The 5,000-nt window shown below is 52.9% G+C and overlaps 1 non-coding gene across 1 annotated transcript in view; it reads right to left on the bottom strand.

The window, feature by feature from the left end:
- The window catches only part of LOC125787094 (18S ribosomal RNA), a 1,864-nt gene extending 77 nt beyond the window's left edge, over nucleotides 1–1,787 (bottom strand). The window contains exon 1 of the ribosomal RNA XR_007429012.1: nucleotides 1–1,787. This exon is cut by the window's left edge and continues 77 nt beyond it. This is a non-coding gene — a ribosomal RNA (18S ribosomal RNA).
- Between the last annotated feature and the right edge of the window lie 3,213 nt (nucleotides 1,788–5,000).

The raw sequence follows: 5,000 nt of genomic DNA, 5'->3' as shown, positions 1-5,000 counted from the left end.
CTTTTCAGCACAGCACCAAGGCCCCGCGAAGGAGCCCCGGCGTGGCCGATCCGAGGACCTCACATAACCATCCAATCGGTAGTAGCGACGGGCGGTGTGTACAAAGGGCAGGGACTTAATCAGCGCGAGCTGATGACCCGCACTTACTGGGAATTCCTCGTTCATGGGGAATAATTGCAATCCCCAATCCCCGTCACGAACGGGTTTAAGCGGATTACCCGCGCCTCTCGGCGTAGGGTAGGCACACGCTGGCCCGGCCATTGTGGCGCGCGTGCAGCCCCGGACATCTAAGGGCATCACAGACCTGTTATTGCTCCATCTCGCGTGGCTATACGCCACTGGTCCCTCTAAGAAGTTAACCGCGACCGCGGGGGGCCGCGTAACTATTTAGCACGAAGGAATCTCGTTCGTTATCGGAATTAACCAGACAAATCACTCCACCAACTAAGAACGGCCATGCACCACCACCCACAGAATCGAGAAAGAGCCATCAGTCTGTCAATCCTTTCCGTGTCCGGGCCGGGTGAGGTTCCCCGTGTTGAGTCAAATTAAGCCGCAGGCTCCACTCCTGGTGGTGCCCTTCCGTCAATTCCTTTAAGTTTCAGTTTTGCAACCATACTCCCCCCGGAACCCAAAGACTCTGGTTTCCCCGCACGCTGCCCGGCGGGTCATGGGAATAACGCCGCCGGATCGCGGGTCGGCATAGTTTACGGTCGGAACTACGACGGTATCTGATCGTCTTCGAACCTCCGACTTTCGTTCTTGATTAATGAAAACATTCTTGGCAAATGCTTTCGCTTTCGTCCGTCTTGCGCCGGTCCAAGAATTTCACCTCTAGCGGCGCAATACGAATGCCCCCGGCCGTCCCTCTTAATCATGGCCCTGGTTCAGGAAACCCACAAAATAGAACCGGAGTCCTATTCCATTATTCCTAGCTCAGGCATTCAGGCGAGTTTGGTGCCCGCTTTGAACACTCTGATTTTTTCAAAGTAAACGCTCCGGACCCCTGAGGACCGGACACCCAACCAAGGGCATCCGGGGGGCGCCGGGAGGCAGGGTCTGGGACAGGCGGTAGCTCGCCTCGCGGCGGACCGCCAGCCCACTCCCGAAGTCCAACTACGAGCTTTTTAACTGCAGCAAATTTAATATACGCTATTGGAGCTGGAATTACCGCGGCTGCTGGCACCAGACTTGCCCTCCAATGGGTCCTCACCCATGTGTTTAGGATACGTTCATTCCGATTACAGGGCCTCGAAAGAGACCTGCATCGTTATTTTTCGTCACTACCTCACCGTGTCGGTAATGGGTAATTTGCGCGCCTGCTGCCTTCCTTGGATGTGGTAGCCATTTCTCAGGCTCCCTCTCCGGAATCGAACCCTGATTCCCCGTTACCCGTGGTCACCATGGTAGCCCCCTATGCTACCATCGACAGCTGATAGGGCAGACATTCGAATGAGACGTCGCCGCCGCGGTGGGCGCGCGATCGACCCGAGGTTATCTAGAGTCACCAAAGGGCCGGGGGAAACCCTCGCGGGTCCCCCCGGGTGGGTTTTGGGTCTGATAAATGCACGCATCCCGGCCCCCCCGAGAGAGGACCGGTCAGCGCTCGTTTGCATGTATTAGCTCTGGAATTACCACAGTTATCCGAGTAACGTGTGGAGCGATCAAAGGAACCATAACTGATTTAATGAGCCATTCGCAGTTTCACTGTACCTTCCGTGTGCACTTAGACCTGCATGGCTTAATCTTTGAGACAAGCATATGTTACTGGCAGGATCAACCAGGTTGCTGCGAGTGGTTTTTGTCACAGAAAAAACCATTGGTTCTTAGAGGGGAGAGGGATCGGCCCCGTACCGTCCGAAGAACCCCCCGGGGAGGGGGGGACGGGCGGAGAGGCTCGTCCGAGCTCACCCCTCATTGCTCCCAGTGGAAATTAGTGTGGCAACTCCGCTGCGCGAGTTCCCGCTTGCTTCGGGGATAACAAGGAAACGCTCGTTCCGAAACCGGGGGTCCGGAGCTTTTTGAAGCCGGGTGCTGGAGCTCGGTTGGGCGCGAGGACCACCCGAGGCATCCGAGTCCGACGGCTCCGGGCCGACCGGTTATCGTGTTAGGGCAGATTGATATATAGACGGGCCGTCTACGACTCCCTCGGATAGGTTCGGAAAGGTCCTCCCCCTGACGGAGGACCCCCCTGGAGGCTAACCCGCTGGGTCGGGTAGGAACGCACCGCGCACAGTGGCCACGGAGGGCCGCGCGGCTGCCTACCCAGGCGGGCTCGGTAGTCCATTCGGTCGGGTCAAAATAATAAAAGAGATACCCCCCCTGGAACCGTCTCTGGAAGTTTTGGTTTTTCCTCCGTACCGCCTGGGGGGCGGGGGGCGGGACGGAGGCCGACCTGCGGAGCTTCATGGTCGGGTAGGATCGGGTCCGTGTTATAGTGTCCAAAAATCCGCTTTGGAACTATTAATGGGGCTTTATTTAAGCTCTGCCATGCTTAGAAATGAATGGAGAATCATCTCCAGTGCTTGGACCCCTATAGATTGCCACTCTCCTCAACAGTCCGACGGCACCCCTTTGAAAAACCCCCCGACGAAAAATCCTCCAGAGCGCGGGCGAACTCGCTCCGAGGCCGACCGGAGTGCACCTTCGTCGGGCAAGGGAGTCGGGCGAAGGGGGTCAGAAATCCTGGAGCTCGCCACCCTCACTAGTTTTTGGCGTGAAATGGTAGACCAAAAGTGGGGACTTAGAAAAATTTCGCACTTTTTCGACCTACCACTGGTAGACCGAGTGGGACTTAGTCATTTTTTCAGCTTTTTCGGGCCTACCACTGGTAGACCAAGTTGGACTTAGTCATTTTTTCAGCTTTTTCGAGCCTACCACTGGTAGACCAAGTTGGACTTAGTCATTTTTTCGACTTTTCGGAGCTACCACTGGTAGACCAAATGGGACTTAGTCATTTTTTCAACTTTTCGAGCCTACCACTGGTAGACCAAGTTGGACTTAGTCATTTTTTCGACTTTTCAGAGCTACCACTGGTAGACCAAGTTGGACTTAGTCATTTTTTCGACTTTTCAGAGCTACCACTGGTAGACCAAATGGGACTTAGTCATTTTTTCAACTTTTCGAGCCTACCACTGGTAGACCAAGTTGGACTTAGTCATTTTTTCAACTTTTCGAGCCTACCACTGGTAGACCAAGTTGGACTTAGTCATTTTTTCAACTTTTCGAGCCTACCACTGGTAGACCAAGTTGGACTTAGTCATTTTTTCAACTTTTCGAGCCTACCACTGGTAGACCAAGTTGGACTTAGTCATTTTTTCAACTTTTCGAGCCTACCACTGGTAGACCAAGTTGGACTTAGTCATTTTTTCGACTTTTCAGAGCTACCACTGGTAGACCAAATGGGACTTAGTCATTTTTTCAACTTTTCGAGCCTACCACTGGTAGACCAAGTTGGACTTAGTCATTTTTTCAACTTTTCGAGCCTACCACTGGTAGACCAAGTTGGACTTAGTCATTTTTTCAACTTTTCGAGCCTACCACTGGTAGACCAAGTTGGACTTAGTCATTTTTTCGACTTTTCAGAGCTACCACTGGTAGACCAAATGGGACTTAGTCATTTTTTCAACTTTTCGAGCCTACCACTGGTAGACCAAGTTGGACTTAGTCATTTTTTCAACTTTTCGAGCCTACCACTGGTAGACCAAGTTGGACTTAGTCATTTTTTCAACTTTTCGAGCCTACCACTGGTAGACCAAGTTGGACTTAGTCATTTTTTCGACTTTTCAGAGCTACCACTGGTAGACCAAGTTGGACTTAGTCATTTTTTCGACTTTTCGAGCCTACCACTGGTAGACCAAGTTGGACTTAGTCATTTTTTCGACTTTTCGAGCCTACCACTGGTAGACCAAGTTGGACTTAGTCATTTTTTCCACTTTTTGGGCCTACCACTGGTAGACCAAGTTGGACTTAGTCATTTTTTCGTCTTTTCGAGCCTACCACTGGTAGACCAAATGGGACTTAGTCATTTTTTCGACTTTTCGAGCCTACCACTGGTAGACCAAGTTGGACTTAGTCATTTTTTCCACTTTTTGGGCCTACCACTGGTAGACCAAGTTGGACTTAGTCATTTTTTCGACTTTTTGAGCCTACCACTGGTAGACCAAGTTGGACTTAGTCATTTTTTCCACTTTTTGGGCCTACCACTGGTAGACCAAATGGGACTTAGTCATTTTTTCGACTTTTCGAGCCTACCACTGGTAGACCAAGTTGGACTTAGTCATTTTTTCCACTTTTTGGGCCTACCACTGGTAGACCAAATGGGACTTAGTCATTTTTTCGACTTTTCGAGCCTACCACTGGTAGACCAAGTTGGACTTAGTCATTTTTTCCACTTTTCAAGCCTACCACTGGTAGACCAAGTTGGACTTGGTCCACCAAGCCTGGGATTCAGCCCTCAGCCTGGACACCTTGGGAACCAGCCCTGAAGGACTCACCCAAGCCTGGGCTCCATCCACCAGTCTGGGACCCTCAGGAACCAGCCCTGGAGGACTCACCCAAGCCTGGGCTCCATCCACCAGTCTGGGACCCTCAGGAACCAGCCCTGAAGGACTCACCCAAGCCTGGGCTCCATCCACCAGTCTGGGACCCTCAGGAACCAGCCCTGGAGGACTCACCCAAGCCTGGGCTCCATCCACCAGTCTGGGACCCTCAGGAACCAGCCCTGAAGGACTCACCCAAGCCTGGGCTCCATCCACCAGTCTGGGACCCTCAGGAACCAGCCCTGGAGGACTCACCCAAGCCTGGGCTCCATCCACCAGTCTGGGACCCTCAGGAACCAGCCCTGGAGGACTCACCCAAGCCTGGGCTCCATCCACCAGTCTGGGACCCTCAGGAACCAGCCCTGGAGGACTCACCCAAGCCTGGGCTCCATCCACCAGTCTGAGACCCTCAGGAACCAGCCCTGGAGGACTCACCCAAGCCTGGGCTCCATCCACCAG

Source organism: Astyanax mexicanus, chromosome 22 (assembly GCF_023375975.1).
Source record: "Astyanax mexicanus isolate ESR-SI-001 chromosome 22, AstMex3_surface, whole genome shotgun sequence".
NCBI lineage: Eukaryota > Metazoa > Chordata > Actinopteri > Characiformes > Acestrorhamphidae > Astyanax > Astyanax mexicanus.
The sequence above is the reverse complement of the archived record's forward strand: the minus strand, read 5'-3'. Positions and strand labels throughout refer to the sequence as shown.